Source organism: Ochotona princeps, chromosome 5, assembly GCF_030435755.1.
Source record: "Ochotona princeps isolate mOchPri1 chromosome 5, mOchPri1.hap1, whole genome shotgun sequence".
NCBI classification, from domain to species: Eukaryota; Metazoa; Chordata; class Mammalia; order Lagomorpha; family Ochotonidae; genus Ochotona; species Ochotona princeps.
Window position 1 is genome coordinate 80,445,188 of NC_080836.1, and position 23,218 is coordinate 80,468,405.

Consider the following 23,218-nt stretch of genomic DNA (forward strand, 5'->3'; position numbering starts at 1 on the left):
GTAAAGCAATTAGAGCTAAGCACAAAGTAAATGCTACATAAATATTAGCTATTAAAGTTATTATCAAGAGCTACTGCATCTTCTTGTTCACCTTCTGGAAATTAAGAAGGGCCTTTTACACATGCCTCTCATCCCATCCTTCTTATTTAAATTCTATCACAACTTACAAACATTTAAAACACACCTCACATACTCACACACAGTAAAAGATCATGGCCTCACTCATGCATTGCTGATGGGAGTATAAGCAGGGCAAAGACTTTGAGGACAATTAGCAAACATCAATCAATTACAATTACAATGGCAACTGTATTGCAGAGTTTACCCTACAGGTTAGCTCACACCCATGTGCCATGCAGAATGTTTAAAGTTATTCATTGCAGTCTTGTTTCAAATAGCAAAACAAATAAGCAATGTCCTTGAACAAGGAACTTACTAGATGAATCTTAGTAGATACACAAAATGGAAAAATTACAGCAATGAACCAACTTTCAAATAAGGAAGATCTCTTTGTAGTTAGACAAAATCTGTAAAATACATTGATAAGTTTAATTTTTATCTTTATTTTCATCTACTTAAAAGGAGAGTGAGGGAGTCTGTGCCATGCTGTGGTGGGCTGTCTGCCTGCTGTGTCAGCATCCATATGGGTTCCAGTTTAAGTTCTGGATGCTCCACTTCTGATTCAGTTCCCTGCTGGTGTGCCTGGGAAAGCAGAAGAAAATAATAATAAAACAAGGAGAGCAAGAGAGAGAGAGAGAGAGAGAGAGAGGGAGAGAGATCTCACCTCTTGGTTCACAACCCAAATGGCCACAGCAGCCAGACTGCACTCAGGGCTCCCATGTAAGTGGCACAGACTTAGGCAGTTGGAACACCATTTGCTGCCTCCCAAACACATTAATGAGAAGCTAAATCAGAAGCAGAGAAGCCAGGACTCAGATTGGCTCCCCAGTATGGGATGCAGGCATTGCAAATAGGGACATAACCTCTATGCCACAATACTTATTCCAATATTTCCATGTTAAACAAAACTACATATGGATAGTGAATAAAGCATCCCAAATTTCTCACTAAAATGGAGGTTGATGAAAACATGGACTTAGTTATTTTACATTAAAACAAACTGTGGGAGGATTTGGAAGAGATGTAACTGCCATGACAAAAAATAAAAAATTAGATTAAATGGACTAGGAACAAGGTTTGATAAGAGATTTACTGTAAAGTTTTCTTCTATTCAGAATAGATAAGAAAATATGATAGATAGGGGCTCGGCAGCATGGCCTAGTGGCTAAGGTCCTCGCCTTGATCCCGTATGGCCGCTGGTTCTAATCCCGGCGGCTCCACTTCCTCTCTGTCTCTCCTCCTCTCAGTATATCTGACTTTGTAATAAAAATAAAATAAATCTTTAAAAAAAAAAGAAAAGAAAATATGATAGATAGATACATAGTTAGACTGATCCAACTTTGAAGCAGCACGAAACCCATCTCTTGTTCACTTAAGCTTGCTCACCTGTCAATGCCCTGTGATTGAAGTTGATGTCCTGACAAGTCAACCTCTTAGACAGTCCTGTCCTCCATCCTTCAGAGACTGACCCCTACTTACTGTGGGACACTGCTGTTTCGGGATGGGGAATGGTACCTGGAGAGCTATACCCCTATACTGGCTAAATTAAATCAGTCTTGGGCTATGGGCCTATTGTCAAATCTATGCATTCCTTCTGGGATGTAAGAGTATAAATTAGGAAAAATCTCTCAGGCCACGGGCTCAGTATTATAATTTTTCATTTCTTTGCTTTCATCAGTTTAAATTCAGACGTTTAATGTGATTTGCAAATAGGTTTGTGTGATATGATATTAGAGGTCAGAGGACTTTTCAATCCATCTAAAAATAGATAAACACACTGCAATGAAAATCCATTAAAAGTAGAAACAGCTAATCCTTTACATGGGGAGAATAAATAAGTCACCTCCAGGCTTTCCATCATAAATCAGCTATGTCATCATCAGATGCCCAAGCTGGAAGAGCGGAGCAATTGAATTCAACTTTGATAATAATAAAGAAGAATGGGAAAACTAGGGAGGAAACATTTGTTTTCCTTCTATGTCGTTCTCTAAACAGACTATATAATGAAGGAACTGCAGAGAGACGCCTGATTTCATGCCATTTGTGATGAACCTTTCCCTCATTTACCTCAGGTAACGGGTCTCCAGGGTGTCTCTGACTCACACATTACAGGATCTAGCAATGCCACATGCCAGTCTTCTGGTTTGATTCACACCCCTTCCCAGTCAAAGCTTTCCAGAGAGGAAACTTTTCCTCTTCGCCTTTTGGTGCTCCCCCTGGAGGAGTAAGAGGGAACAGCACCATCCTCACAGGTCCAGGGCTGATCCTCAGGGAAAGAACTGTCCCTACACTTCAGTGAATCAGGGTCAGCAAGGCTGTGGAAGAGGACCCAGCCAGGAGATAAAGAGGATCTCACAGGTTAAGATTGTTTGATCCTGCAGTTCAGGGGGCTTGCTCCACAGATGCTATCTACTCCTTAACTCCTGCCAACACTCCCTGATTTACGATCCAATTCTACCTCCATCTTACAGGTGAGAAGACAGAAATGCAGCATAAATGAAAGCATGTGTGGCTGTACTCAGCAGTGAATCAGAAAGTTCAAGGACACTTCAGCTTTCACCAACTTTCAGAAGAGGCTGCCGCTCAACACCCCCAATTCCATTCTGGGCCCTTGACAGAAGGAAGAGAAAATCCAAGGCCAGAGGGCTCTAATCTGAAAGGTTAACAGAGTCACTTTGGGTTTTAATAATGATTGCTACACCAGGAATATAGGCTTTAGTAGGCTGACTGTTCCCAGCATTCACGAGCCTTGTCTATCCAATGAAAAATGGCTGGTAGTCAGCTTTTTGCAAAGCTGATCCGGAATCAGGAGAGATGTGAGATCATTCTGAGTACAGTCACACCCTACCTCCTCATTCGAAGTAAGCCCCCCACATGGTGATTCAGCTTAACACCTCCAAAACACAGGCTACATCAGCAATAAGAGTGCATATAATCTGAAGCAGAGGGCCTGACACAGGAGCCTAGTGGCTAAAGTCCTCGCCTTGCATGCCCCAGGATATCATACGGGTGCCAGTTATAATCCCAATGACCCCACTTCTCATCCAGCTCCCTACTTGTGGCCTGGGAAAGCAGCCGAGGATGGCCCAAAGCCTTGGGACCCTGAACCTGAGGCTCTGGGCTCCTGGCTTCAGATCCGCACAGCTCTGGCCATTGCAGCCACTTGGGGAGTGAGTCAATGGATGGAAGATCTTCCTCTCTGTCTCTCCTTCTCTCTGTATTTCTCACTTCCCAATAAAAAAAAATCATAAAAAATATATAAAGTAGAAAGGGCAAACTATGTAGCAATTAGCTATTTCTACCACACAGTATGTGAGGAGCAACCCAAAATTCAATGGTTTTCATTAGGACAACTGGATAACTATATGACTAAAGAAGAAAACAAAATTAGACTTTTGTCCAATATAAAACTTGTTAAAATGAATCAATGGAGCCTGGTGCAATCACTCAGTGGCTAAATCCTCACCTTGCATGCACCAAGATCCCATATGAGCATCAGTTCATGTCCTGGCTGCCCACTTCCCATCCAGCTCCCTGCTTGTGGTCTGGGAAAGCAGTAAAGGATGACCCAAAGCCTTGGGCCCAGCATCCACAAGGAAAACCCAGAAAAAGCTCCTGGCTTTGGATTGTCTCAGCTCTGGCCACTGTGGCCACTTGGGGAGTGAATCAGTGGACAGAGAATCTTTCTCTAGCTCCTTCTCTCTGTAAATCTCACTTTCCAATAAAAATAAATAAATCTTTTTAGAAAAATGGATCAATGGCTACATGTAAGAAGTAAAACATCATCTAGAAAGTAAAAAGGTAGCTCAGAGAATGGGAAAGACCATTTACAAATCACAGTTCTGATAAGGATCTAGTAGTCATATACAGAACTCAGTAATAAAAAAGTAAACAACCATGGTGGGCATGTGGCACAACAGTTAAGCCATTACTGGGGACACCCTCATCCCTATCAGAATGCCCAAGCTCATGTCCTGGCTAGACTTCTGATTCCAGGTCCTGTTCATTCACAGCCTTGGAGGCATCAGGTTATGGCTCATCATCTGGCCAGGTCTCTGCCACCCCCATGAGAGGCCCAGGTTGAGTTTCTGGCTCCTGCTTGCAGCTTGGCTCAGCTCTGCCTGTTGAGGGCATCTGAATGAATTAGCACAATACCTGTGTGTCTGGGGAAGAGGGTTTTTTTCAAATAAAGAAAAATAATTTTTTAGAATTGTTGAATGATATTATTCCCAAGAAGTTATACATATCAACATCATTAAGCGATAGAACAACACAAATCAAAGCTACAGGGAAGTATCATTTTACACCCACTAGAGTAATTGCCATAATTTTTAAAAGAAGACATTGAGGAGTAGTGTAACTAGTATTAGTGAGGATATGAAGCAATGGGAACCCTCCTAAGTTCCTCGTAGACATATAAAACAGTATTGCCGCTATGGAAAATAGTTTGGTAGTTCCTCAAAATTAAATATAGAATTATCAACTGACCCAGCCTCTCTACCCTAAGATAAACACCAAAAATAACAGAAAATTTTGATAGGAACACACAGAACAATGCTATTCATAACAGTTAAGAGGAAGAAACAACCCAAAAGTCTATTCCCTTGGTACTGATATGGAATAAATCTATACAATTAAACATTATTTAAGCAAAAAAAAAAAAAATGACATACTACACGCTGCACCATAAATTACCTGAACATTGCTATGCTGAATGACACAAAATGACACGTACTCTGTGAGTTTATCCATATGAAAAGTTCAGAATTGGCAGAATCATAGGAACAGAAAGCAGATTAGTGATGGGCAGGGACTTGTGGGAAGAGACAGTGGAGTTTGACTGTCCATGGGTGTGGGGTGTCTTTTGGAGGTGATGAGAACATTATGAAATAGATTGTGGTACAGGTTGTGCAATACTATGTATGTACTATCTATAACATAGTTTTTAAAATGCTGAATTTTATGTGAGTTATACCTCGGGTATTAAAAACTCAATAGCTTCCATTGTCTAAACATGATTTGACTGTGTTTCCCAAAGTTTTATGTGCCAGTGGCTTGGTCCCCTGGTGACACTATGAAAAGGTGATGAAACCTTCAAGAGGTAAGGCCTAGTAGCAGGGAATTATGTCATGGGGGCGTCACTCTAAGAAACGATCAATCCTAGACTCATTCAGAATTAACACCTAGGAGAGAAGCGTGTTACAAATCAAGACCTCCTCATGCTGTTGGCTTCTTCTGCATGCAACTGTTTCTTTTTCCTCTCTGCCAAATTGTAACCCAGCCCTTGGCTTTATGGCCATTTGGGGACTAAGCCATGGGGTGGGAGACCTTCCTTTTTCTGCTACTCCCTTTGTCTCTAATACTGTTTCCAATAAATAAAATAAATATAAAATTAAAAAAAAATGGTGGAGGGCTGTGAAGAATTGGGACTTATAATGCAATGTACCACAGTTCTTTTTCTAACAAAAAACAAATTCATTTTTTAGTCCTAAATAGTAATATCGTTTCCACCAGTTTTTCCTATTTTTTTAGAGAAAGGGGTCTTTTTCTAAGGAATGTGATCCTATTCACTCTCAAGTTAGCCCTGATTATCCTGTAAAAAACACAGATCAAAGTGAGTGTCTTCTTAATAAATGGTGCTGGAAAAACTGGATAGTCACATGCAGAAGACCCCTACCTCTCACTATTTACAAACATCAGCTCGAGACAGATTAAAGACATAACTGTGAGACCTGAATCTTCAAGACTATTAGAAGAAATCACAGGAAAAACACTTCAGGACATTGGATTTGGCAAAGACTGCCTAGATCAGACTCCAAAGCACCAGGAATAAAAGCAAAAAATAGACTGATGGAATTTCATCAAACAAAAGAGCTTTTGCACAGCAAAGAAAACAGAATGAAGACAACCTTTAAAATGGGAGAAAATACAAAGCGTACATCTGACAAGTGGTTAATATCCAGTGGTTAATACATACAAAAAATCCAAACAACTCCATAGCAAAAACAAACAGTTCAGCTTGAAAGTGGGCAATATATCTCAACAGACATTCTTCAAAGCAAGACATAGAAAGGGCGAATGATTACATGAAAAAAAGTTTACCATCCCTAATCATAAGGAAATGTAAATTAAGTCAAAGCCACCATAAGATACCATCTTCTCCAAAAAGATTGGCTATTAACAAGAAAACAAATTAATAACAAGAGTTGGCAGGGATGTAAAGAAAAGGTAATCGCTGCACACTCTGAGTGGAAATATAAGTTAGTGTAAGAACAGTATGGAGGTTGCTCAACAACACTAAACATAGAACTACAATCTATAATCCAGCAATCCCACTTCTGGCTATATAGCTAAGGGGAATAAAATCCATCTATCAAAGACACATCTGCATTATTCACAACAGCCAGGAAATGTCCATCAGCTGGTGAGTGGAGAAAGCAAATGTGTTACTTACACACAATAGGATAGTTCTCAGTCATAAAAAAAAAAAAGGCTGAAATCTTGTCATCTTCAACAGCATGAATGGAACAGGAGGTCATTATGTTAAGTGAAGTAAGCCCAGCATGAAAAGAAAAATGTCACATGATCTCACTCATAGGTGATCTCATAGAAGCCCAAAAAATTAATGTTGGCTATCAGAGTCTAGGGAGGAAAGTGAAGGAAGGACTTGGGAAAGGTTGACTGATGATATTAGGCTATAACTAGAGGGGAATAAGATCTAGGTTTCTGTTGCACTGTGAGGTGAAAATCTATCATGTTAATTGCCTGTATATATCGCTATCTAAAGCCACAAAAAGAATTTTTGGATGGTTTCACTATAAAGAAATGTTAAATGCTTGAAAAAATAAATATAATTATCCTGACTAGACATTACTCAATATTTACCTATAACAAAACATCACATAAATGTGCAATTTTTATATGTCCACTGAATATTTTGCAATAAAAGAAAAAAGTATGGGGTTGGTGCATGGCTCAACAGGCTAATCCTCTATCTTCAAGCGCTGACATCCCATGCGGATGCTGGTTAGTGTCTTGGCTGCTCCACTTCTGATCCCTGCTTGTGAAGGCAGCAGAGGATGGGCCAAGTCCTTGGGATCCTGTACCCATGTGGGAGACCAAGAGGAGGCTTCTGGCTCTGGGCTCTGAGCTCATGGTTTCAGACTAGTTTGGCTCTCACCGTCGCAAAACAAGGAGATGGAGGTTATTTCTCTCTTTCCTTCTTTCTGTAGATCTGCCTATCAAATGAAATTAAAATAGTTTTTAAAAAGGAAAACAAAATTTAAAGAAGATAAAAGAACATGAAGGACTACGTGGGAATTTTGTTGGCCAGTCCTGGAAGCAGCATACATCATTCCTGACTATACTCCATTGGCCAGTACTCAGTCACATGACCAGCAAGCTGTATAGTTGTAAAGGAGACTGGGAGCTGCCATCTAACTGTACACCTAGAGGAAAGTAGAACTGACAAAGATAGTCCTTGCCAGCCTCTCCATTTAACAGAACTGCTGTTGTTTGAATTCCAAACCATCTAAAGTTGGCTTATAAAATTTGCTCCTTTAAAACTATAGCAATAGAGGATGCAGAGCGGGAGATTCAGCTGAAGATTAGTGGAACAATAGTGTGAAGAAATATCAGCACAAATAAATAAGAATGACACCAGAATTTGAAGAAAAAGCCTGTGGGATCAGTGACCCAGAGGATTCCCAAGAAGGAAATGGCCTTTGCTGTGACAGACCAATGCCGTCATGTCACAGCAGTCTCAGCCTCACTCAGTCTGGCCTGGGGAAGACCTCCATGTGTGTCACATGTTACAGCGTCCATTAACACTGTGCTCTTTGTACTTCTACTGTCAACTTGAATGTAATTCAGATTGAACAAGCAATGTAAACAAAGTGATTTGGACACAAAAATCCTTTTTCCCCTCTCTCCTCCCACATCTTTTGCCAACCCTACAATCCCCCCGTTACAGCTACCCTGAACCACAGTAAAGGAAAATCCAGGCCAACAATGCTGTTAACACCTGCAAGAACAATGAAAGGCAAAAGGAATTCAAGAATCCTACTTCCAAAGTACTCGCTGTACATCCCTGGACTGGCAAGATCTTCATTTTTCTGCAGTGACCTGCTCTTCTCCCCTGAAATTTCAAGCCCGTTGCCATTTCCACCCCCTTCTCAATTGGGGGCTTTATTATCTTAAGGTGTGAAAAGTTTCTTGGGCAGAAGTCTGCCTGGGAGAGAAATCAGAGTGATTTAAGCAGTGCCCATGTGTGTTGGAAATGGAAACGAATCCCCAGCTGACACATCAGAGAGGGAAAATGTAAGCTCAGATGCATTTATTAAGGGAGGCTGAATGTCTGCTCAGCAAGCCCCTCCTTCTTTTTAACTCTCAGATGCTATTTTAATATAAAGCCACCACAAGTCTTCAGCAAATCTCAGCTTTGAAGGAAAAACATCAATTCCTATCAAAGCCTGAAGAATTGTTGGAACTGACAGAAGTCTAAATTCATTTGTTGGTTTCCCCATTTCTCCCTCCATCTTTTCAAGCCAACCCCTGCCTCCCCCAACTGGCCCTAAAGCACAGGAATAGAGCTGCAAATCAAGGCCTGGGGAACATCCCATACGACACTGGGAAGGTCTAAAGAAAGGTTAAAGCAGAAAGGAAATGAAATTTATAGACTTAGCATTAAAATCTTAAAGGACCTTAGGAATAGCAATGAATCTGATGCTAGGAAAGGCAGGGGCTGTCAGAGGCCATGGCAGGCAGGCCTGACAAGGGTCATAAATCTAAGCGAGGAGTGGAAAAAAATAGGTGTCCTTTCAGGTGGAGGCAATGTGATGAAAAGACTACAAGCTGGACTTAAAAGAGAAGCAGGGCCACGGAGGCACAGTGGGGAGAAACAAATGAGGAATTGCAAATAAAAAGTGAAAAGTGCAGTAGACGGTGGGGGTGGGAGAAGGTTGGGCTTCCCCAGCAGAAGCCAGCAACCTGAACAACCAGCAGCAATTTTAGGCTGTGGGCTAGAGATGGGGAAGATGTTTGAAATAAATCCCCCCAAAAAGAAAACAAAAGATGTGGTTGCTCCATGCTATAGGCATGAGATGAAATGCAGAGCAACCTTGTAAGCAACCAAAATTAACAAGCAAAACCAGACAAAGGCAAAGATAGAGAGAGAGAGAGAGTGTTGGGGGCAGCATGGTGGAGATGTCAAACGAAGCACAGTCCTTGAGGAAGACAACAGCATTCAGTGACTGGAATGCCCAGGAGTTGCAAAGGAGTCGGGGTGGAGCAAGAACTGGGATTCTTTTTAATTTTTCATTCTGTATATTTGTAGGGGGCGTGGGGTGGGGGTTTAGGGGGTGTTTTGTGTTTCTGTTATGCCCTCTGGGGTCTAAGCAGCATTCAATGAACAAACTAAAATACATAAAACAATTACAACTGAAAATATCAAATCATGCATCATGATGAAATCACCAAGCTTCTGTGGTCTTCCCACCCAGGCCAAAACCAAACTGCCGGAGCTCAAGCCAGCTTCCCCCATGCCCTGGGGTTCAGCATTGCCCTTGCTTGCCCTATGTCCCACAGCAGAGAAGCAAGCAGATCTGCTTCCTAGTTGTGGGTAAGAATTAAACTCATACACCATCACCTACATTTCGCACCTATGAGATGGGGTCTAGTTGTTGCCATGATAATGGCATATGTGTGTAACTACACAATGATTCTTCCATTCATGGAATATGCGCATCATGAAACATCTCTGCAAGAGTTTCAAAACTCTTTGTACCCAAATAAAATTATGTTTTGATGTTCCATCTCACAGAATCTTTTCAAAAAACTCACACAGGTGTATATATCCACACAGGAAATGCAACCTTTCCAGTTACGAAATAAGAAAATCAGGATACTTTCCCCATGTGTCTGACACTCTGCCCGACCCATTGTCTCTCTACATTCTGCACATCTTCTCTTTTACTAGTTGTTTTTTCCTTCCCACGAAAGTGCTGTCACTTTCATTTCCTAATTTCTCCTTCCTCTCCTTTCCTGCCAGTTTTACTCTACCCAGTTTCTCACTCTCATTTGCTTTGAAAACTAGAACGCATCTCATGTGCAATGTCACTTCATAGGTGAGTACATATGGCCATTAATATTCATTAGCTTTTGTATTCTTTTTTTTTTCTAGTAAAAATATAGGGAAAAATGGTACATTTTGAGGTGTTAGACTGGTTGATTAGTAAAGTATCCAACCCTCATTCTGTAGAGAACTAGGAGGTGGAAAAGCTCTGGAGTGTTTTTTGATAACTTTGGGCCAACCAAGAAGAGGGAAATGAGCCAAGCTGAGGGATGACCTTGCAGAAGAAGGCTAAGCCTCCAGTGAGAAGCATCATCTTAGCCTTCAGAGGTGAATTCCTGGGGCTGGCTCTGTGTCATATTCAGTAAAGCTCCTACCTGAGGTCCAGGAATCCAATTTGGGTGCTGGTTTGAGTCCCAGTTGTTCCACTTCCTAGCCAGCTTTTTGTTAATGTACCTAGGAACACACAAGAGGCTGGACCCTGCACCCCTGTGAGAGACCTGGAAGAAGCTTCAAACTGGCTCAGCTCTAGCCCTTGCGGCCATTTGAAGAGTGAAATAGTAGATGGAAGATATCTCTTTCTCTCTCTCTCATATGTATGGACCTGCAACCTGAATTCTGTCTAAGATATTTATATATGTAAGAGAGAGTGAATTTACACACACACACACACACACACACACACATAGAGAGAGAGAGAGAGAGAAAGAGCGCGTGTGTGTGTTTGACTTTCAAATAAATATATTCCTAAAAGAAGGGCGTCACCCCAAAATATTTCTGAAACATGGGGATCACCTTCTATGTCCAGGTCTTACCTGCAAATCAAGGGATTTCTCTTATGAATTCAGAGCTTCAACTCTTTAAACTGACAATTGCCATGTTTTTAGTCCATTAAAAAACCAGTGTGGATCAGGAAAAACTGGCTGTTTTCTTGTGATAGAGCCTTGAACTACCTTAAACATAGAAAAAAAACCCTCCAACATGGGATGTGAATATCCCAAAAATATTTAAGAGGTAAAGGATGTAGAAAATAAAAAAGGAGTCAAGGAACAAGATGGAAAAGCACATACTACTTCAGTTATATGGAGATAGATATATCGGGCCTCCTATAGGAAAAAGGAAAAAAGCGTGTTTTTGGTTAAGTCAATGAAAACAGAAATAAATGGACTTAACTTGACTTCTAACTCATTTGGTGAAAAGTTAGTGGATCAGAAGTTTATTTGCAGAGCTGAGGTCTTTCAGCAACTTAATAACAGGCTTCCTGTTTGACTTCAAGTAAGTTATTTAACTACTTCATATCTAAAGTCACTCAACTGTAACGTGAATAAGACAATATGATAGCCATGTTATTTTTGGCTCTCTGGCTGCTTCCCAGCCTAAAATGTGTAATTGAATCTTACAGAGGAATTTCACAGAGTTAATGAATATCTGCAAATGCTGACTTCATGATATTATCATTGGAGAGTGGATGTTAATAGCTCTGGTATCATCACCCCCTCTCTTAAATCACCGCTCTCTTCTGCTCAGTATGACCAGGGTCTACAGAATGTCCATCCCTGCTAGAAAAGCCCTTGCTCCATTCTACTGATCCATAGATCCATCCTTTACCATCTCAGAAGAACTCTCATTAACATTATCTTCTCTTGTTCATTCTTTTTAAAATTTTTACTTACATATTGAAATGTGTTTAAAGGCAGAGAGACAGAGTTTCCACATGCTGGTTCACTGCCCAGTTGTCCACAACAGCCAGGGCCGAGACAGTTCAGTCAAGAGGCCATGGCTCCACTGGACAGCAGGGCCCCAAGCAGTTGAACCATCATCTGGACTCTCCCAGCGTGCACACCAGCAGGAAGCTGGATGGGAAGTGGAGTAGCCAGGACTCAAACAAAGCACTCCATTAAAGGATACAGAGGTCCCAAGTGGCAACTTAGCCACTGTACCAAACACTCACCTGATCCTCATAACACCCTCCAATCCACTTTCATCATTTTATATGGTTTTGTTTCTGAGAAATGTCTCTACACAGACCTTTCTGCAAAAATGTCCTTTTTCCCATTTTATTCTAGTGCTGTAATGGTTTATGCATCAGCTTCAGACATGCCTCCACATAGTACATCACCCCCAACAGTTCTGATAACTCTTTGGCAGAGTCTTTTTTCTCTTCTTGCCCAGGAGCCATTTTTAGAATTCTTCTCCATATAAAATTCCCAATAAAGAGTTTTCCAATCATGTGGTTTCCCTATCAACAGCGTACACAACCTCCAGTTTCTATTTCTTACCTCTTATATGCCTGCAACCTGAATTCTGTCCAAGATATTTATAACAGATACCTCTTCTCACAATTATAATGTGTGAGACATTTCCTTAAAACCCAGTAGTTTGGGACCCACTGCAGTAGTCCAGTGGCTGACATCCTCACCTTGCATGCACTAGGATCTCATATGGGCTCTGGTTTGTGTCCCAGCTGCTCCACTTCCCATCCAACTTCCTGCCTGTGGCCTGAGAAAGCAGTAAAGGATGGCCCAAAGCTTTGGGACCCTGCAACAATGTGAGAGACCCAGAAGAAGCCCCTGGCTTCAGATCAGCCCAGCTCCAGCCATTGCGGCCACTTGGGGAGTGAACCAGTGGACAGAAGATCTTTCTCTCTCTCCTGCTCTCTGTAAATCTGCCTTTTCAATAAAAATAAATAAACCTTAAAAACACTCAGTGACTTGAAATATAATGGCTTTACAAATTTTGTGAGTACATGGGTGTTTCAGGTAGTTTGGTGCTGCAGGCATGACATGACTGATTACAACCGAATGTGTTCATGCACCTGTGCCATTTGGTGGGTTTAGGAAGGACTGGGTGATCTCAGGTTGTCTTAGTGGAGACAACTGGGATGTCCTGGCTCTGTGCATGGGGCTCTTCACTCTCCAGAAGACTAGCCTGAATGATGACAGAGTTATGAGAGCACAAGCGTGCAAGGCGCAGCAGTAAAATACTGTTAGAAAGCATACAAACCTAATTAACCAGAACAAAATACATGGCCAATCCATATTCAAGAATAGGAGGGGAGGGAGGCTCCCTTCATGATGGAACGAGACACAAAACCATAATTTCAGAAACATAGGTTAAGGGATGAGAATAATTAAGACTACTTTTCTAGTCACACTACCACTATACCTCCATATAAATGTCCTGCCATCAGACAAAACAAGCAAAGAAAATACTGACTCCCTGCCTAGACTTGCGGGCAGCACTGGCAGTATTCCATATCCCTGAGCTCCCTGAGGTTAGAACCTGAGAACCATCATTCAGCCTAGTTCATACTATCAGCACTGCCTGGACATATCAGACTTCCAAAGCTCTTAGAGTCATTTCTATACAAACATCTGCATTCCCAGAGACCCATCGTTTCTTCAAGTCACCTACATTGTTTTTCTGTAAGCATCACGTTGACCCACTCCACTTCTTATAAAAATCTCTGCTCCTGATCATGTCCCTCCACGGTAACTGTATTCCTCAATAGGTTGGCATGCCACATCTTAATGGGAAATAAAAATAAACACCAAAGTACAATGACACTATAGTTGCAATTCAATTTATCTGTATTTTCTAACTGAGCCAAATCCAGAAAAATGCTGAAAATTACATGTTAGTATCTTCATGTCATTCAGTCATGCTGTATATCCATCTTTTACTACATATAATAAATGCATTTAATTGCTGAAAAACTCATTAATCTGGTGCTTGTTGATATGGCTACTGTCAAGATTAATTATCTTTTCTCAAGTAAGATAGCTTTTCCCTTAGAGTCCTTGAGTAAAATAAAACGTGACTGCTTTCACAAATATGTTTGAAAATTATAAAGAGATCCAAACTGAATCAATAATTTCTAGAACTAAAGCCTGTGACTCAGGTGTAACGTCCTATTTGGACTAAAAAAAAAAAAAAAAAAAAAAAAACACTTCTCACTGGTTTGCTCATTTTAATTTTTTAAATGAATGTTTATTTCCTGTTGCTGTAACAAAATACTTGAGACTATGTAGCTTATAAGGAAAAGAGGTTTCTGTAGCTTACAGCTCTGTGGGTCCAAGAGCATGGCCTCTGGTCAGATTCTGATACGGGATTTGTAGTGAAAGGGTTCACATGGTGAGGGAGCAAGCAAGAGTGGAAAGCAGGTGCATGAGGCCAAACTTCTAGGCGCACCCTTGCTTTATGGCAACCAATTCTCTTGGTAACTAACCCAGTCCCGCAAGACTTGACTCACTTCCTTTGGACCTAATCAAACCTCAAGAAACCTACCTGAGTCTCTCAGGAAAGATAATATATTCATGAGGATGGAATCTACATGATCTAAGTATTTCTTAAAGGTTCCACCATCTCTCAATGCCAGGACATTGGGAATCCAATCTTAACATGAGTTTTGGTGGGGACAAACCGTATTCAATTCATAGCAGTCTCAAACCACGTTTTCTGTTCTGCAGAAATGCCCATGTTCTTACTTCATCTCTTCGTTAGGCCATTTCCAGAGAATAAGAAAACTTTGTCTTCTCCACTCTTCTCTATACGTCCCCAAATTGCTTTGGCATATAACTGACATTTAATTAGTATTTACTGTTTTTACAGTAGTGTGGAGCTCATTCAAATGGACCACCCCTTTGTTAGTGGACTTTACAGAGGCACCAGCTTGGAGTGGGAAAGTACAGTCTCTTTAACATCTGGAAAAAATGCAAAGAGCCTGGTCTGAACCTTCTTCCCTAAATATTTCAAATTCATCTTCCTTTTGAGTTTGTATGTGTGTGGTTATGACTATTGTTCTTGGAAAACCAGTGTCTGGTGCGTCTTTGGGTTTTGGACTCAGAGCCCTAAGCTAACTTTACCCCTTTTTACAGTTGCCCTCTATTCATTTTGTTGGAACTCAGAGACTCTTTTGCATGTCCTCAATTCCATGTCTTTTATAGCCTCAATTTCCAGGTCTCAAAGACAACATTAATGGTCCTTGGAGGGAGGACTCCTTCCTGCCCAAATATTGTTTACATAAATCTGGTCTTTTCCATCTCTGTTTTGCATGGCTCAGTCATCATTTTCTGCTATATATAACCTTTTTACTTCTATTCTTACACTTTCAAGTGCCCCATGACTATTCTTGAGAGACTACCTGATCTTTGCTTATCATTGCCTACTAGACTGTCTTTGATTTCTTTCTTCCCTCCTGCTTTTAAAATAAAACCAGACTAGAGAATCATAATAACCAGTAGGTAAGTCAATAGGACCAGAGTTAGCGAGGACTAAAGTTCTGAGATTATTTTCTTTATACACACTCCTTTCTGATTTGCAAGGGATCCATTTGCAAGGAATCCTTCTCACTGCACTGACTTCAAGTACTGTGTTTTACAAAGCTCCCTCTGACACACTCACCTTAGCACTCCCCACTTCTCTTTCCCACAAACTCTTGAGGCCCCAGAAAGTCTTCTTTCAATCCTTACAGACAAGCAGTTCCACTTATTAGTTTGACTCCTTGCCAAGTTACTTTTCCAAAACACTTTCAGTCTGCATTATAAGCCAACGCTCCCACGAGAGCTGGCCTGTTTCCTTCCCACACTGATGGTGTGAGGGGGGAAAAACACTCCACACATCAAAGAACAGTCCGACTCAGATCTGTGATTGGCTGAGAGACAATTCAGGGTGTGGTTCTGGGTCAGCTCTTCCACCCACCCTCTTCCACCTGCAGAAGAGAATCAATGAGCAACAGGAAAATTAGGAAAATCAAACAAGATGAATTAAATGAGCTTGTCTTTCCACACTGTAATCTGCATAGTGTTGTGGAGCAGTTTTGAATCAAGATGTAAGCAGTAGCCAAAACTATTAGTAGGTTGGGAAATTGGGTGCATCAAGGGTCAGATTTCTAAAACAGTGCTCTTCAGCCAAACCTCTGAAATACTAAACAAAAACAACACTCAGATGCACTGAAAAAACCCATCCAAAGCATCTGGTTTCCTTAGCTGGTGCACATAGCAGGAGAAATGTTGGCAGGACATTTGATTACCATAAAGAGAGAGCTATGCAGAAACCACATTAGAGTAAACTCAACCAAAACAAAGTCAAATGTTGGAACTGGTTTGAATAGATTATGGTAGTGACTTGAAAAAGAGTCTAGCCAGGATTAATGAGAAATGCAAATGAACTGGCCCAGAAGCAAACCAGCTCCCCCAGTGATGTGACCCTTGGTCCCTTAGATTTGGAAGTAAGGTAAATACCTGCCATCCGCAGTATGGCTAGAGGCACATCCCCTCCCCATGACGGGTGGCTGAGGCCAGGCGCGTTAAACACTTCCAGAGAAGCGCTAAATCCGCCTGATGCCGAAGCGTGTGTGCAGATCCCCTGACTGCCAGCTCCACCCCTCTATTCCTTTCAATGAAGAACTACATGGAGCAGCTGGTTTTGATCACATCGTCCATGGCACAGGCTGTGAGAAACACATTCATTTTGTTAACACACAGCAACATATATATACATTTACACATACATATTTGCACATACTTTTTCTCTGGGTTGTGTATGTATATGTCTCTTCATTGTCTAGTGTTGGCAATAATCTTCCATCAATCTTTCAGAGTGTCCTGTTAGGAACTGTCAGCAAAACCTTCCCTAATTTGGTTTCTTGGCAGCTGAATTCAACCACCATTGCAAACCAAACTGCAAAGCTTTGGAAAGCCCAACCCACCCATCTGGACAGGCCTTTCTCAAAGGGACTCTGACCTCTCCCAGAGTCCCTCCCCCCGAAGCTCCTCTTAGCATTCTTCTGCTGTAAGAGACTGCTGAGAACCAGCAAGCAGTTTGAGAATCTATGTGTGGTTCTCATCACACTCTGCAGACTATCCCAAGTGGGAGCAAAGATTCAATGAACTGTAGGCTTGAAGTTCAATGGATCAGGAAAAGGTTTCCCTAACGAATATTAATGAAAAGAATACGGGAAAGTATCGAATGAGGTTGACAGCATGCCTGGGACTCGGTTATAGGTCTGCTTTTTTGACGGCAAAGGGAACACTGACTAATAGGTCTGCTGATAGGGAGTTCTTTTCATGAGGGCACTTTAACCGGGCCACTCCTTCTCCCCAGATAGCCAGTCTGCTCGTGCCAGGGAGCCAGCACCACCACCCCCTGCTTGTGCTGCCCAGGGGTTGGGCTTGAAAAATGGGAGGCAGCTGTGGGAGACAAGAGCCAGACCTCCTTCTATTTATTTATTTAACCGCTCATCTAGCCTGGGTGCAGCTATGTGGTTTTCCATTTACATGGTCTGCTAATTGGACAGCAGTATCTGCCTTGTCTTGGCCCATTCTTAGAGACCAGAGGAACAGGGTCTGTGTAGTTCCAATGCGAGGGTCAAGGGTGGTCAGTTACAGCATGCCTTAGAACCATGGGGGAAAGCCTGATAAAATGCACAACCCAAGTCCCCCCTACCCCAAAGATTCTGATTCTGTAAGTCTAGGGTTAGGTGTGAAATTCTCCCTATCTAACAAAGCCAACACTGATGTTGCTGCTCTGCAGATAACAGCACTGCCTTTGAAGGAGCAGCTAGCAGTAGAGAGCAAGCTTTTCCCTTCTGTCAAACTGAAAATGGATGCTCACTGGTAACTAACTTTCTCCAGATGAGAAGAAAGGACTGTGATCCTACAGGTACAGATGTTTATCCCACCACCCTCCAGCTCCCAGCCCCTAGACAAAACAACTCAACCTTCAAGGCCAGGCTTGAGTCCCTCTGGAGTCTGAACCAACTCCTGCTACCAACACAAATGCCTGCCTTTCCTGAACTTCTCCCAAACTTAGTGCTGTCTGCTTTTGTTCCTCATTATTCACTAATTGCTCCTTGCATGTGAATTTTTTCATAGACCTAAACTCTAACGCAACTGGACAAAAGCCCTTTCATCACTCACAGAGCTAGAAGCAAGCCCAGAATTCTCCTTACAACAAATTTTTAAAGATCAAAGCCAAGCTAAATTAAGGTGCCTCTGAATGTAAGAACAGGTAACACTGAGAGCTGTGATCGTAATGGGGTTATCAAATCAATTCAGCACAATGTCATTTTGGCTGTGGTTCTACATTTTTTGTTTGAAGTGGCTGGCACAAGATAAAGAGGCTCTGGTCTGTGCAACAGAAGATGGCTTATCTTTTCTAGTATTTTTTTCTAGACATGGATTAGTTCAAACTATTCTCAAGATGTTCACGATTGGATATTGCCATATGAAACAGGGGTAAAGGCAATATGGTAGAGACTGTGAAATGGCTGTGTGGAAAATGAGGTAGGCCTTCTCCCCAGGTAAGGACTATTTAACTACTGGGAATTATCTTTGAACTATTGGTGTAAGATAGATGTGTGTTGTAATCTCTAGAACAACCACTAAGAAAGGAGTTAAAAAAATAGAATATAGATTAAAATCATTAAAACTTTTAAATTTCTCCTGCTAGAAAATAGTTAGGGTGCCGCCTCTGTGGCATAGCAGGTGAAGCTGTCACCTACAATGTCAGCATTCCATATGGGTGCTGCTCCACTTTTGATCCAGCTCCTTGCTAATGCACCTGGGAAACCAACAGAGGATGGCCCAAATACTTGAACCCTTGTACACATGTGGGAGACTCAGAAGAGGCTCTTGGCTTCTTGCTTCTCCAGCCTTTGCAGCCATTTGGTAGTGAACCAGAGACTGAAAGATCTCTGGCCATTTCTCCCTGTCTACGTGTAGCTCTTTCAAATAAACAAACAAATAAATAGATAAATAAATACATTTTTTAAAAGAGAAAATATTCACTTAATGTAAAATAAAGCAGCAGAGGAGAAACAGGAGCAGACATAAAACATGTAGAAAAAGAAGCTAAATGGAAAATATGAACCCAATCATACCAATAGAAACACTATGAGTAGATTCTGCAATCCAATTAAAAGGTAATCACTATTACACACAATAAGAAAATAGGATCCGGGCCCGGCGCCGTGGTCTAGCAGCTAAAGTCCTCGCCTTGAACACACCAGGATCCCATATGGGTGCCGGTTCTAATCCCGGCAGCTCCACTTCCCATCCAGCTCCCTGCTTGTGGCCTGGGAAAGCATTCGAGGATGGCCCAAAGCTTCGGGACCCTGCACCCGTGTGGGAGACCTGGAAGAGGTTCCTGGTTCCTGGCTCTGGATGGGCGCGCACTGGCCCGTTGCAGCTCACTTGGGGAGTGAATCATCAGATGGAGGATCTTCCTCTCTGTCTCTCCTCTTCTCTGTATATCTGACTTTGTAATAAAATAAATAAATCTTTAAAAAAAAAAAAAGAAAAAAAGATCCAACTATATACTACCCACTGAAAACATATACTAAATTCAAAAAGCTAGAAAGTAAAAGGATGGAAATAGAAACACCATGCAAACAGAAATTATAGAAAACATGAATGGCTATAATAATATCAGACAAAACAGCCATTAAAACAAGTAATGTCATTGGAAATAAAATGAGTATTTTATAAAGATAAAATTACCAGTATCAGATGGTACCACAAGTATAAACCTATGTGCAACTAACAGCAGTTACCAAAAAAAACATAAAGCAAAGATTATTATAGAAGGAAATTAGAAGAAAAGATAATAACAAAAAATTTAATACTCTGACTTTGGCAATAACTAAAGAGAAGTTTGCAAATATATAGAACTAATCTAAAAAATACGCCACTCAACAGAACACATATTATTTTCTAGCACTCATGGAACATTCTTCTAAATAGACCATATGACAGGATATAAGTCAGATGTCAACAAATAATATAAATTATTGTCCAATCACTATGGAATTAAACTAGAAATTAAAAACATAAGGAAAATTTATGAATAAGAAGAAATGAGATGCACACCAAAATAACCAGTAGGTCAAAGAATAAAAATTGCAACCGCAAAAATACTTTAAGATAGGTGTAAATTAAAACACGGCATTCTGAAGCTTTTGGAAAGCACCTATAATAGTTTCTAAAGGTAAATTTGTAGCTGAGAATGTTTATACTGAAAATAAGACATTTCAAACCAATAATTCAGGCTTCTACATTAAGACTTCCTTAAAAGGAAGAGAATAGCAAACACAAATTAGGCATATGTAAGGAGATAATAAGCTATAGATCAGAAATGAAATAGAGAACAGAAAAATATCAATAAAACCATAAATTTCTGAATCTTTAATTAGAAACAAACAACATTCCCTCTTTGGAGAGAACACTCAAATTGTCCAATCAAAATTCAAATTGGAGCATTACTACTGACCTTACCAAATCCAATATAATCACAAATGAAGATCAGTTCATCTGAAGCCAAGAGCCTCCTCCGGATCTCCCATGTTGGTGCAGGCTCCCAAGGCTGTGGGCTGTCCTCGACTGCTTTCCCAGGCCACAAGCAGGGAGCTGGATGGAAAGTGGAGCCACCAGGATTAGAACTGACGCTCACATGGGATTTTGAGTTTGAGAAGTTTCTGTTGACCTATCTTCTAGCTCACTGATTCTTTCCTTAGCCATGCCTGATTTCTGAGATGGTTGTTCTTTTTATCTCCAACATTTTCTTTTGACTCATTCTTGATGTTTCCATTTCTTCACTTACATCAACCATTAATTCACGTATGCAGTCCCCTTTGACCATGAGCATACAGTTATTTCAGTTCAGTCTTAACCTTCCCGAACCTCTGCCACATCTGAGGCTTATTCTGATGCTTGCTTTATATCCTCAAACTATGTGATTGCATATGTATTTTTTTCTTTTAGAATGTCTTGTGGTTTTGTTGTTGTTGTTGAAAGCTACACACGATATGCTGGATAAAAGACAGTGAGGTAAACAGGCCTTTTACATGAGGTGTTACGTTTATCTGACTCAGAGTTAGTGTTCACTGTTGGTTGCAACTGTAGGTGTCAAAGTCTAAATGTCCTTGAGGGTCCTGGTGTTTGTTGCTCCATTGTCTTTCCTAGCTATTACTAATTAAATGAAGCCATGGAGTTCTTTTATCCATAATATACTATCACTGACCAGGAACCTGATTGGTGTGTTGGTAGGGTGTGGTGGGAGAGGAAACATTCACTGACACAACAATGTGATAGGAAAGCCTGTGACCCCAGTTTGCACTCTTTAAACCCTTCCCCCACCCCATCTCCTCTAGGTGACATTGTAAGACTAGAGGGGCCAAAGTTAGTTACTTCCCTTCTCCTTCATCAGAGGCCAGAAAAAAGAGGTAGAACTGTTAGTTTTCCTTCCTTTTGATTCTTTGGGCCATGCCCACAGCCTCCCCCCAAAATTGCTCCTTTTTTTTTTTTTAGGGAGAACAGAATCCTCTTGTAATTTCCAAATGACGTTCTCCCTTGCCCTGGTGGTTGCACAAGAAGAACCATTAGTCTTCATCTTCAGAATCTTGAGAGGAGGTCAGTGCTGTGACTTAACAAGTAAAGCTACTGCCTTCAACGCTGGTATCCCATATGGATGCCACTTCAAGTTCCAGGAGCTCTACTTCCAATCCAATTCCCTGCTCATGTCCCTGGGAAAGCAGCAGAAGTTGGCCCAAGTCCTCAGATCCCTGCACCCATGCAGGATATTTGGGTGAAGCTCCTGGTTTTGGCCTGGCTCAGTTCCAGCTATTACAGCCATTTAAGGAGTGGACCAGTAGATGGAAGATGTCTCCCGGTATCTCCCTCCCTCTCTCTCTCTCTCCATCCATCCCCTCTCTAAAGAAATCCTGAAAAGGAGGAGTCCTCAAAGTGTTCAATTCTCCAGCCAACCCACACGGAGCCTACAGCTGTTCATCGGACACCACTCAAGTTTTGCTATCAGGGCTGGCCTATGTGTTTGAACTGGTTCTCTTCCTAGGCTGGGAGACTCTGCTTCAGGGGCAGTAGTTTGCTTTGTTTCCTAATTTGTTGATGTTGAAAAGAAAACTTGATCTTCAGTTTGTTCAGCTGATTTGGCTGTTGACACCTTCGAAGCTCTTAATCTTCATACCATAAGCAGGAAGTCAGATGGAAGCATTAGGAACAACTGTATGCTAACAAGGTAGGTAATTTCAGACAAAATGGGAAAAGTCCCAGAAAGACACAAACTTTCAAAAATGTACTGAAAAACTGAGTACTCAAAATAGACTTATAGAGCCCGGTGGTATGGCCTAGCAGCTAAAGTCCTCACCTTGAACACCTCAGGATTCCATATGGGCGCCGGTTCTAATCCCAGCAGCTCCACTTCCCATCCAGCTCCCTGCTTGTGGCCTGGGAAAGCAGGAGAGGACGGCCCAAAGCTTTGGGACCCTGCACCCGCGTGGAAGACCTGGAAGAGGTTCCAGGTTCCTGGCTTCAGATCAGCGCAGCACTGGCCGTTGCGCTCACTTGGGGCGTGAAACATCGGACGGAAGATCTTCCTCTCTGTCTCTCCTCTCTGTATATCTGACTTTGTAATAAAAATAAATAAATCTTTAAAAAAATAGACTTATAAAAGATGCAGAGGCCAAATCAGTAATTTTAAAACTTTATACAAAAAAAAAAAAGCTTCTCCAATATGGCTTCACTGGTTAATTCTATCAAACATTTAAAATAGAATTAATACTGCTTCTTTACAAACTCTTCCAAAAATCAAAAAACTAAAAGGAAGTAATTCTTTGTATTTCATTCACTTACATTATGATGATACAAAATGAGACAATAATATCCTAAGAAAATAAGATCACAGATTAATATTCTCTATATAGATACTCCTCAACAAAATGTAGCAAACAAAATCCAGCACTATATAAAGAGAATTATACACCATGATCAACTGGGATTTATCCTAAGAATACAAGGTTTGTTTAATATCTAAAAATCAATCACTGTAGTACATCATATTAATAGAATAAAAGACAAAATCCCCATGAGGATTTCAATAGATAGAGGAAATTCATTTGACAAAACCCAAGACCATTTAATGATAAAAAGCCTCAATAGACTAGGAATAGAATAAAGAGCAACCATGAAAAACCACTAGCATCAAATCCAACGAACAAAAAATGAAATAGACTGC

At 41.1% G+C, this 23,218-nt stretch overlaps 1 long non-coding RNA gene across 1 annotated transcript in view; it reads right to left on the reverse strand.

The window, feature by feature from the left end:
* Positions 1-621: 621 nt before the first annotated feature.
* LOC131480396 (uncharacterized) overlaps positions 622-23,218 on the reverse strand; it is a 144,488-nt gene continuing 121,891 nt past the window's right edge. Inside the window, exons 2-3 of the long non-coding RNA XR_009245494.1 lie at positions 2,188-2,336; positions 622-702 (exon numbers count right to left, since the gene is read on the reverse strand). This is a non-coding gene — a long non-coding RNA (uncharacterized LOC131480396). The remainder of the gene's footprint in view (positions 703-2,187; positions 2,337-23,218) is intronic.